The 12,831-nt window shown below is 34.1% G+C and overlaps 1 protein-coding gene across 2 annotated transcripts in view; it reads left to right on the forward strand.

Moving 5' to 3' along the window:
- Nucleotides 1-12,831, forward strand: part of LOC145680890 (uncharacterized) — a 134,422-nt gene that overhangs the window by 34,916 nt on the left and 86,675 nt on the right. The gene's annotated exons all lie outside the window — the stretch shown is intronic.

The raw sequence follows: 12,831 nt of genomic DNA on the forward strand, positions 1-12,831 counted from the left end.
TAGCTAACTTAATTATACGCTTTATAGAGCATCTTGAGACGTAAATTTTTGTGAATAAGATGGTGGATAGCCATAGCACGTTGCTGGTGGATTCTCTGACGTTGAAAATATCTTAATTCCGTTCAACACCGGTGGTTAGCATTCCGGAAATGTATTCATTTTCAGCTCCATTAGATTTTGCACGACACGACTATTGGGTTGACACGATTAAAACATACGTTTTCACATCTGTAGAAACCACTTTCAGTAACGCAATGAATGGATGCACCAAGGTCACACGTACGATCACAAATTCCGTACATGTTCAGAAAACATTCGGGTACCCAGTTAATCAGTGTCTTGTTCGAAAGGGTCGTGTGCAAGTACACTATAGAGAACACTGTTCTAAGAGATTTTCCTTTGTAAGTTCAAACTGGAACATTCTGGACATGCTGTTGCACCCTATGTTGTTAGTTTTGTGACATTTCATGACGGAAACACAACATTGAAAAATGATTCCTGCTTCCGTTTACAACGATATCGTGTATCAATGCATTGGTGCATTGGATTACTTCCATTTTTATGTTTTGATTTTGGGATAACTGTGCATAAAAATACACAATCTGTCGTGTAGAAGAAGAAAAAAATTATATGTTGTTGTTGATTCTAAATAGAAAGAAATAAGATGTAATCTCAATCGTTGAAGATATACGTTGGTTTTATAGAGGTAATCTGCATATATAGTTGTCATAACAACTGAAAAAGAAAATAAATAATTAATGGAGCCTTGATAATAAAAAAAAAAGTAATAGTGATACAAGTTGTCGTAGCTGAGGTAATGTGATATGACCGTGTTGATAGATTTTAAGAATTACACGTATGTTATATTTTAAATGGTGCCAAAACACGGAAACTTTTGAGATTAGTTTGAAGTAAAGTAAAGCTGTCTCGATATAACTTTCAACACGGAATTTACTTTACTAAGAAGTGGAAAACGAATCTGTAGAAACTTAAAAATGAGCGTTCCTGGAATTGAAAATACAAATGCAGAGGGTGGTAATGTAGAGTTACCAGGTATGAATTCTTCAACGAACGTAGCTGATCTTATAAGACAGCTTGGTCAGCAAATTTATATATATATATAAAACCTCACCAAATGAACGGCAAGTTTGAACAACTTACACAGCAAATGTCTCATCAAATAGAACAAATGGGTCAACAAATGTCGCAACAATAGAATCAAATGGATAACAAGCTGGAACAAATACAACAAAATATGGATGCCAAGTTTAAGCAAATAGATCAACAAATAAATCATAAGTTGGAACGAACCGATATTAAAATGAAGCAAGTTCTGCAGTTTACGGGTGTGCAAAATTCTGTAGTTGTCGAAACCATAGTGAATGAACACAGTAGCCAAATTAAGGAATTGCAAGAAAAGATAAACATCGCAAATGGTGATCCAGTTCAGCTGTCAACATAGAACGTGTACCATATCAACCCAGAGTAGCTGTAGAGAATAATGATTCACCTGAAGGCAAAATGGATTGATTTAAATCAGTCTGGTTTAAATTAGGATTTAAATCACTTGATTTTTTAAATAAAATCGCTGATTTAAATCAAATTCTGAAATAATTTAAAGTGAAAATAAGTAAAGTCCCGTTTCTGTTCTGTTATTTCGGTTATGGAAGTTAATAATCATAATACAATGAGACTCAAATGTACAGTATGTATAGCATAGTATGAAAACAAGTGTCATGCAGAGGATGATTAGGGAAAATCCCGTTTTTAACGGGTAACATGATAATCCTGTTTTCTTCGTAACACAGGGTCTATATTGTAAATCGTTAACTATTCCAACGGGGAAATCACCATCGACATTTAAGACGAAGATTCTTTTGTGTGCGCGTCTGTATATTTGTTCCCAGATAATAGGACGTATTTAAAAAGTGTCCTAGGTATCCCCTCTCCGGATTTATTTTTTATTATTATTATTATTATTATTATTATTATTATTATTATTATTATTATTATTATTATTATTATTATTATTATTATTTTAGATTTATAACTTTAGGCAAAATTTATGTATTTCATGCCGCAAGCTAGTTCTGAGTTTTTAAAAATAGGCCCCTGCCAAATATCAGTAACTTTTGTTAAAAAAAAAAAAAAAAGTGTCATTTCGATAAACGTTGCTGTACTTTTTCCTTAACGGTTAACCTTTTAAATTATATCACCTATTTTTAGGTGATAGGATAAAATCTTCATTATTCGATTAAAAAAGTACCAATAAAGATTTTTACTTCGTTTTTTCAGGACTGAAGGCATCGTAGAGCACGTTACATATGCTTTCACGCCTCTATGCGTCGAGACATAGGATGTGATGGCGTCATAAATTAAAAAGAAAAGATATTTTTTGTTGTGCTTATTTTTATTAATTTTTGGCGGGCCTACATTTTGCATTCAGAAGACTGAAATTCTGCACACTCGTCCAGTGCACCCTTAGTATTTTTCAGATGATTTCAGATCTCTGCATGAAAACAGGGGGGTCCAGAGGGGCAATTTTTTTTTTAATAGATATTTTTAACAAAAAATAGCTTTCTTTGCGATTTTTCCGTCTAAGATGGTGACATATGAATGATACCATCTGAAAGGCTGTTCTATTCTGAAGAGAATGATGTACGAACCATGATCTTAGGATAAATAGGGATGTCTCAGAAAACTGTTACCTGAGATCCTGTTTTATACGGGAGTCTGGGGTATTTGGGGATAGTATTTTTCGCGGGCTTACTTTTGCATCTAGAAGTTTGAAATATGGGCACTCATTCACTGCACCACTTAGTATTTTTCAGATTTGTTTCAGATCTTTGTCTTTTAAACAGAGGCGGTACAGAGGGGTAACAAGTAAAAAGGGGGATATTTCTTAACAGAAAATCCCTTTTTTCGTGATTTTCCAGCTCCATATAGCCTACACCAGTGTTTCTCAAAGTGTGGGTCGCGAGAAATTAAGTATGAAAATTTTATTTTGGTGCAGAAACATACGTTATAAAGTAAGTACCATTCAGGAATTGAAAATTCGAAGCGTTTGTTAATAAGGTGAAGAGTAAGTGATTGCTCAGAGCCGTGCCTTGTTGTACGTATGGGAAAGAAAGTATTTGACAGTTGACAAATTTTCTTTTGTCAATAACTCGGGAACAAATGAATTAATTTGGATCTTTTTGTTGCTATCCTTAGATTAGTTATAACTTAATAACTTGCCAAAAGAGGTACTCTAATAGGCTTTTTTTTTTTTTTTTGTTTGTTTAGCTTTTAGGAAAAAAAAAAGATTGTCAACGGAAAAATACTTTCTTTCTTGATTGTACAGTCAGTAGAGATGCTGGATTAGGATGGAAAGAGAATGGGTGAGTCAAAATCTGCACCGGGGTAGGGCATTGCGTTGGGAATATTGTTAGCTCTGAGTTACTTTTCTATGGAAAAATTAGAAATATGACTCAAAATTTAATCGGTTTGGAACAGGGTGGATTGATTTAAATCAGTCTGATTTAAATCAAGATTTAAATCACTTGATTTATTTAATAAAAATCGTTGATTTAAATCGAATTCCGAAATAAATTAATTTAAAGTGAAAATAAGTAAAATCCCGTTTCTGTTCTGTTATTTCGGTTATGGAAGTTAATAATCATAATACAATGAGACTCAAATGTACAGTATAGTATGAAAACAAGTGTCATGCAGAGGATGATTAGGGAAAATCCCGTTTTGAACAAGTAACGGAGCAATCCTGCTTTCTTCTTTTCGTAACATTGGGTTTGGGTTTTAAAATCGTTAATTATTCTAATGGAGAAATCATCATCGACATTTAAGACGAAAATTCTTTTTTGTGCGTGTCTGTTTGTTCCCATATAATAGGGGTATTTAGATTATTTTTTTTTATTTTTTTTTTTAAACTTTAGGCGAAATTTATGTATTTCATGCCGCAAGCTAGTTCTGAGTTTTCAAAAGTAGGCCCCTGCCAAATATCTAACTTTTGTGAAAAAAGTGTCATTTTGATAAACGTTGCTGTACTTTTTCCTTAATGCTTAACCTTTTAAATTATATCACCTACTTTTAGGTGATATGGTAGAATCTTCATTATTCGATTAAAAAAATACCAATAAGGCTTTTTACTTCGTTTCCTTTAAGGCTGAAGGCATTTTAGAACACGTTACATATGCTTTCACGCCTTTCTGCGTTGAGGCATAGTGTGTGATGACGTCATAAATTTTAAAAGATATTTTTTGTTATGCGTATTATTATTATTATTTGGCGGGTTACATTTTGCATTCAGAAGACTGAAATTTTGCACACTCGTTCAGTGCACCCCTTAATAATTTTCAGATGTTTTCAGATCTCTGCGCGAAAACAGCAGGGTCCAGAGGGGCAAAAATGTTTTAAAAAAGGATATTTTAACAAAAATAGCTTTTTTCGTGATTTTCCCGCCTCAGATACAGACATGAATGGTACCGTTTGAAAGGCTGTTCTATTCTGAAGAAAATGATGTACGTACTATGCTCCTAGGAGAAATAGGGATGTCTCAGGAAACTGTTACCTGAGATCCTGTTTTATACGGGAATCTGGGGTATTTGGGGAATATTATTTTTCGCGGCCTTATTTTTGCATCTGCAAGATTGAAATTTTGCATATTTATTCAGTGCACCCCTCAGTACTTATCAAATTTGTTTCAGATCTCTGCCTTAAAACAGGGGAAGGGGTCTACAGAGGTATTTTTTTTTTTTTTTTAAAAAAAAAGATGTTTTTAACAAAGAATTCCTTTTTTCGTGATTTATCCGCCCCAGATACATGATAGGAGACATTTGAAGAGTACCGTTTGAAAATTTGTTTTGTTCTGAAGAGAAATCATGATCCTAGACAGGGTTGGCTGGTTTAAACCAAGGTCGTTTAAACCAGCTGGTTTAAACCGAAAAACGAAAAATGTTCGTAAAAGTGTAAGTGTTTGTAAAATCTTGATGAACACACATTTGTGGATTATCACGTTTCACTCCCGTATATTATTGGTATTATACTCAGACCTAAATTCCCGATCCATTACTCAAAGAGATTATACTACAAAAGCAACTTTTTTTTTTTTTTTTTTTTTTGTACATATATAAGTTTATGAAGGTTTCTTCTGCGATGTTTTATAGTTTGCTATTATTGTTATGCAATTGCAATCAAAGAAATTCTAAATATTGTTTCGTTTTAATAATATTTACTATTGATTGGGGGGGGGGGGTATACAAACCCCATGAGAGTCGTTTATTGAAATCAGAAGTATCTTTTGTAACTATTTATGTATAAATGGGTTAGAGCCAAAGTGGACTCAAATAATTCGTATCTTTATTCACTTTTCGTACTGATATACAAAGTAAGTCGTTGTATTTCTTTAACAGGGACTAATAAAAGTCGTAGGGAACTAACTTGGACTGAATTAGTTCTTTTGTACTCTGCAGTACTTTGAAATTGTCCATATGTAATTCTGTATAATGGTTTCACTTGTGCAACTGATTATCTTTTTTCCTTCTGAAATGACTCTTGACAGTTACATTAACAAGTATGTAAAGATTAGTACAACGATTTTATTATTATTATTATTATTATTATTATTATCAGGAGTCCTTCGTGAGTGAGTCGGCAGACGTATCGCATTTGTGGCCAATTAGTTCCGGTTCAGAGTTCAAACGAAGGATATTTTCTCTCGGATGTAAGCCGAGGAGCGGTTTGAATTCCACTTTGGGCTTATGTGACTCATTCTAGCATAACCCGGTTGTTGCATAATAACACCAAGGCGAAAAAAATCTTGTTTCTGTCCATATGTGGTATAAGTACGTAGAGCAAATTATTTAAAGAAAACAAAAACAAAAACAAAAAAAAAAAAAAAAAAAAACTGGTTTAAACCCAAAAGACCGTTTTTTTGTTTTTTTCAATAAAAATCATGCTTTTTGCCAACCCTGATCCTAGGATAAATAGGAATGTTTAAGGAAATTGTTATATTACATCCGGGTCATCTGAGGCATTGTGGGAATGTTCTTAGCTCTTTGTTAAATAGTTTCCTCACCCTTACTACTCAAGATAGAAGCTTGAAATTTTATACACACATTTAGTACACCCCTTAGTATTTCCCAGTTGATTTTGAGATCTGTGCGTTAACACAGGGGATATCCAGAGGGGATTAAAAAAAAAAAGCCGATTACTCTCAAAATTTTACGCTTCAGGGACATGATAGGGAAATGTGAATGTTACCGTTTCAAAAGCTGTTCTATTCTAAAGAGAGTGATGTATGTACCATGATCCTAGGATAAATAGGGATGATGCTGTAGTTGCTTGACTGAAAGTCAATTTACCTTTAAAAAGAGCCATAATTTAAAAGGGTTAAGAAACATTGTTTGGGATTGATATAGGTTAATGATTGGGGATAATTCAAAATTCAACCCCGATACTTTCACTTAAATGGCATAATTGGCATTTAATATTAATTCGTAATACTTTTTCTTCAGTGCGCGACTTGTATTATACGAGGAGAAAGATTTGATTTAAATCAAAAAAATCTATTTAAATCAAAAAAATCAACAAAAGTGATTTTTTTTCCACCCTGGTTTGGAATGCACCATGATGTGTATTTGAATAAAAGTAGCTGGGCCACAAAATAGTTTTAATATTTAATACGGGTCGCGGTCACAACAAGTTTGAGAACCACTGGCCTACACGATAGAGACATTTCAAGGTACCGGTTGAAACTCTGTTTTATTCTAAAGAAAATAATGTACAAATCATGATTCTAGGATAAATAGGGATGTCGGAGGAAATTTTTATGTTACATCCGGGTCACCTGGGGCATTGTGCGGATGTTCTTAGCTCATTGTTAAATATTTTTCCCGCCCTTACTATTCAAGATAGAAGCTTGAAATTTTGTACACACATTTAGTACACTCTTAGTATTTCCCAGTTGATTTTGAGATCTGAGCGTTAACACAGAGGAATCCAGAGGGGATCAAAATTTGAAGAAAGAAAAAAAAATCAGAAAAAATCCCTACTTCTCTCAAAATTTTCCGCTTCAGGGACATGATAAGGAAAATGTGAATGTTACCGTTTTAAAAGCTGTTCTATTCTGAAGAGAATGAGGTATGAACCATGAACCTGATGATGCTTGACTGAAAGTCTATAATTTACCCTCCCCCCCCTCCAAAAAAAGTCATAATTTAAAAGTGTTAAGAAACATTGTTAGGAATTGATATAGGTTAACGATTGGGGATTAATTCAAAATTCAACCCCAATACTTTTACTTAAATGGCATAATTGGCATTTAATATTAATTCCTAATGCTTTTTTTTTAGCTTGCGACTTGTATTATACGAGGAGAAAAATTTGATTTAAATAAAAAAAAATCGATTTAAATAAAAAAATCATCAAAAATGATTTTTTAAAAAATTCATGATTTTTTCCAACCCTGCCTGAAGGATATTTAGTAGAAGACGATAGTGATTTGCGTAAGAAGACGGATAAGGTTGCGAGGCTAATTATGGGAGACAGAGTCGATAAATATAATCACAAGCGGAGAGATAAGTTCCGAGGAGAGAAGACGGAGTACAGAGATGGATGTCGAGACGATCGGCGAAGAGAAGAGTGGGTTGACAGAAAGGGAAAGAAGTCAGATAAAAATTATTCGTCTGACAACGATGAAGCTGCTTCTAAGAAACAGAAAAGGGACACATCGGAAGTCTAAAGGGAGTCTTCGTTTAACAGAAACCGTGGTAGGACAGACTACCGTAAATATCGTGTAAGGAACAAGTACAACCCTGTTAGGAATCACGACATGTCGCCACCAGTAAAACGAATGAGAACCGAGCGTAATTTCAGAAGCAATTCATTCTACTGGATTGATGAGGAACATTTATCGGACACGAATACGAAGCAATGCATTTTTAATTGCACCGGTAATGTAACCTAACCTAATTTTTAGAAGCAACAGAAATAGTAATCATACAACAGTTAGTAATCAGTCAAACAACATATCTATTTTCCATCCAATTGGATATCGTAATAATTACCTAGATGGCAGAAATTCTCGAAATAAAAACCAAAGTACTGTTGAAGTAAAGGACATACCGTACTACATTCATGATTGTGTAATTCAATGTAACCTAACCGAACTCTTTGCTGATGTAACTTAAGCTAGTGTTGTGGCGTCCGAGAAAACCATATTCAGTTGATTTTTGTGTTAGTTCATTGTAAATATTGTAATGATTTCATTTGTTATTCATACTTTTTTGGGATTCTATACAGGTAGTCCTGCATATAAAACCCTACTTGTGTATCAAACAAATTAACCCCAAAGTTTTTGAATTGATGGATGTGAAAACTGGTAAACTTTTGGGTTTACGTAATATTGACGAATTAAAAATATGGCGTTCATCAAAACATACTAAAAATAAATGGATACAGTTAGTTAAGACATTAGTTCCTTCAGAAGTTTTATCCAAGATTAACATAGATAATATTGAACTTTCAAATTGATTCTTAATATAATAATTCCTTTACTTGTATTATTTCTTGTTATGATATTGATTATTTATTTCATGTAGTGTATTGTTATAATTTCTTTGTAATTTGTACTACTTCTGAATTCTGTTATTTACATCTATACATCGATACAAATATTGTTTATCAAAGCTATGTTAATTATGCCCAAATGAAAGAAGTTATATAGTATGTCAGCATATACTGAGTTGCTTTGTTAATTTGCTCCCATAATATTGACATGAAGAATCTATTTTAGGACCTAAATTATTAACAAATTGGTTATATTTTTTCTGATTTAGTCCTCTTCGTCGATAATTTTTATATAATTAAAATGGAATTAATTGTTAAATGAATATAAGAATGAGATAAAATGAAAATATATATATGTATTGTAAAGAATATATACGAGGTATTCGGAAAGTAATGTAATCATATATGTACAAATATGTAACGGTCCAGGATTCTTTCTTGAATTGTAACCAAATAAAGAAGTCTGTCGGGAGGCATTGATACAACGATATCGTGTGTCAATGCATTGGTGCATTGGACTACTTCCATTTTTATATTTTGATTTTGGGATAACTGTGCATAAAAATACACAATCTCGTGTAGAAGAAAAACAAGAAATTATATGTTGTTCATTCTAAATAGATAAAGAAAGAATAGAAAGAAATAGATAAAAGAAATAAGATGTAATCTCAATCGTTAATGATATACGTTGGTTTTATAGAGGTAATCTGCATATATAGTTGGTGCCTTCCATTTCAACTCAGGCAAAAAAATATAAAATTGTACCATCACCATCTCAGATACTGTTGAAACTTTTTTTATAGCAACTAGACATGTTTTTAAGAGACCCATATTTTTTTGTTTTGTCGAAAAAAATTTTCCCGCCAAGTAATGGGCCATCAAAGACGGGGAGTACAATTTATGAATTGTAGAAGACATGAAAAATGGTCAATTTCGGAGCCTCACCATTTGGCTATGGAGATAGGTAGAGTTATAATTCTTGTTGTGGTATGTACATAGGGATATAAATAAACTATATTTTATTATAGTTTGGTTTGCGCATGCGTATCTTTTTGTACATAAATTAACAAATGAACGTCAATTTATCTGAAAAGTCGAAGTTTGCGAATTTTTTTTTTTTTTTCGAGCACTTCCGGTTCGAATTTTAAAATTCTGTTTTCACGGTTGGTAAGCCCTAGTTACCCGCTTTCCGAAAAAAAATTTGTATCGCTTCTGTGGTCAACCGTTTTGTCGCAAAAAATTCGAGAAATTGAAAAATTTTCAAAAATCGCCATTTTTGGGCGACATTTTCTCGAAAACACCATTTTTTAAAATTCTGAAATTTTGTCAGATGGTTCAACTTTACCTGAATAATAAACACACCAAATATCATTCTCGACCAATGCTTCATGGATTAACTGCAGCCTTTTAAAGTTAGCGAAGTTTCGCTAATTTTGATGTCACAGTTAGAACACTGGGAACAATGAAAGTGCAATGATTTGATGATGATTGTGGTTCACATTCATTAAATGAAGAATAAAAGGTTTTCTTGGCTGTTTTTTTTTTTATTATTTTGATTAAAAAGGCTCTCTGAAATAGTAAAACGAGCCTCCCCCTACTCCTCCGTTTCCTTAAACCGAAACAATCTGAGGTGGAAATTACGATTACGAAACACACAAATTTCAAGTTCACTTACTTAAAATGGTCTTCGGAAACAAAATTTCACTGTTTTTTACATGGACCAATCATTTGCTTGGTTGTTGTCTTCTTTGCTAATAGCATGTAACCGTGCAGATGCTCCAATAGATGTTGGTTCACTCATAACTCATCCAGGAGTGGATCTAGGGGAACGATTGCCGCTCCCCCCCCCCCCCCCAGAAGAAGAAACTTTTATTTATATATAAATAAAAACCATCCCAGAGTTTGGAGCTCTTAAAAGTAGCTCTAAGTAGCAGTATTACAATCCCCCCCCCCCAGAAGTCCGTCCTGGATCCGCCCCTGCGTAGCACATTGTCGATAGTCACAAAACACTTATTTTCACTTGTCTTATGCTCTTCTGGAAACCTGTACCCTGCTGAAGGTTCATGTGGAAGCATAAACAGCACTTCAACTTCACGTAATTCATGATTTATTCATAATATTTCTGCTACGCACCACTGGTTATGGTGACCCGTTACTGCCATAAAAACTTCGCAATTTTCCGAAAGCCAAAGATAACTTCGTTGAATACCAGTTACCGGTCGCATACTTACCCTTTTTTCTTCCGAAAGTCGTCGAATTCAGTTCCAGTTAACAAAACGAGAGTAATACCCGGAGTTTGTACTTGCACTATACTCACGAATTCTCCAGCGGTTTTAGTGGGGACGCGGTGGCTCAGTGGTAGAGCGTTCACTTCCGGTGCTTGGGGTCCCTGGTTCAATCCCAGCTCGTGCCGTGTGGGCTTTGTGGTGGACAAACACCGTGCTCGTGGGTTTTCTTGGGGTTAGCCCGTTTCCTCCCACTTTCTGCATTCCACCATTTCAATCATTTCTCATAATCACCGTCTCCTTTAGCCTAACCGGCATAACCATGTAACGTAAAACTTAAAGATTTCATTTCATTTTTTTCTTCTGCGGTTTTAATACTTTGTATCTGTTTTAGCCTAAGGCTATGGCGTGTTGCCACATTCTTTGCCCCCCCCCCCCCGCACTACCGTCGCAGAGACCCTTGCATGGCCGGTTTCACTGCAAAAACACTGCTTTATCGGACCTGTCTGCATCTCGAACATCTGAAAGCGATTTTTAAAGTGGGATGCAGCACCATCAGAAATCACTGACACGGTTTGGGAAATTGTAGATTCACCAATTTTCACGTATTCAAACCTTTTTCTATAAAATATATTTTCGCTTTTCTTCGAGTATGTTTAGAATCTTGTCTATGACTATGAGTACATGAGCCGAATCGTGTGTTTTATCGTCGTTTATTACAACAAAACTGTCAATTGTTTCATATTTCGGTGATAACTCTGAATTTCACTTTGCAGAATAACAGTCCAGTTTTCAACGAAGTCCACATGAAGTAAAATAGAATTTGTATCTTGAAATTTTATACGGTGGTCTTCGGTAGCAATTGATTCTCTTTGGATTTTCTTGATGTAGTCATGAATTACAGTTTTTACAGTTAAACCGGCAATGTACGATACGAAAACAGAAAGTGGCACAGTTTTTTTTTTTTTTTTTTTTTTTTTTTTTTTTTTGAGATCATTATTCTCCCATATGGCATACGTAACCACTTTCATTTTCATCAGGATCAATAATTAAAGATACCACACTTATTTATTGCACTCCAGGACATTCACCACATTCTTGAAGAAGACAGCTGTCATTTTCTACGGATCATACTACTAAAGGAAATAGGTCACTCATGACAGCTTCAATACAGGTTGCACCTTTGATTTGTAGCAACGCAGTAGCAGCTAACTTAAAATTTGCACAATACACACACACACACACTTCCCTCTCAGGTTGCGGACTGACACACTTTAGTCGAATACTATAAAATTCCGAGTGACCCATTTTTATGCTGGGATTGTTCTGTTTAAAAATTCAGTAAATTTCTTTGGAACGCGTAAGAAAACGTTTCGATTTTTTTTTTTAACTTTTTGTCATTTTTCGATCACTGTAATGACATCACACTTAATTGAGACTTTGTCTGGAGCATTCCAAATCATACTGAGGTAATAGTTTAGGCTTTTATAGATCATCAGAATTCATTGGATGGCCATTTCAAGTAAACTTAAAATTTGTGTGTTTCGTAATCGCGATTTCCATCTCAGATTACTTCAGTTTAAGAAAACGGAGGAGTAGGGGGAGGCTCATTTTACTATTTCAGAGAGCCTCTTTGTTCAAAATAATAAAAAACCAGCCAAGAAAACCTTTTATTCTTCATTTAATGAATATGAACCACAAACATCATCAAATCATTGCACTTTTATTGTTCCCAGTGTTCTAACTGTGACATCAAAATTAGCGAAACTTCGCTAACTTTAAAAGGCTGCAGTTAATCCATGAAGCATTGGTCGAGAATGATATTTGGTGTGTTTATTATTCAGGTAAAGTTGAACCATCTGACAAAATTTCAGAATTTTAAAAAATGGTGTTTTCGAGAAAATGTCGCCCAAAAATGGCGATTTTTGAAAATTTTTCAATTTCTCGAATTTTTTGCGACAAAACGGTTGACCACAGAAGCGATACAATTTTTTTTTTCGGAAAGCGGGTAACTAGGTCTTACCAACCGTGAAAACAGAAT

This window comes from Thermobia domestica, chromosome 3 (assembly GCF_964235325.1).
Source record: "Thermobia domestica chromosome 3, izTheDome1.hap1.1, whole genome shotgun sequence".
In the NCBI taxonomy this organism is placed as follows: Eukaryota; Metazoa; Arthropoda; class Insecta; order Zygentoma; family Lepismatidae; genus Thermobia; species Thermobia domestica.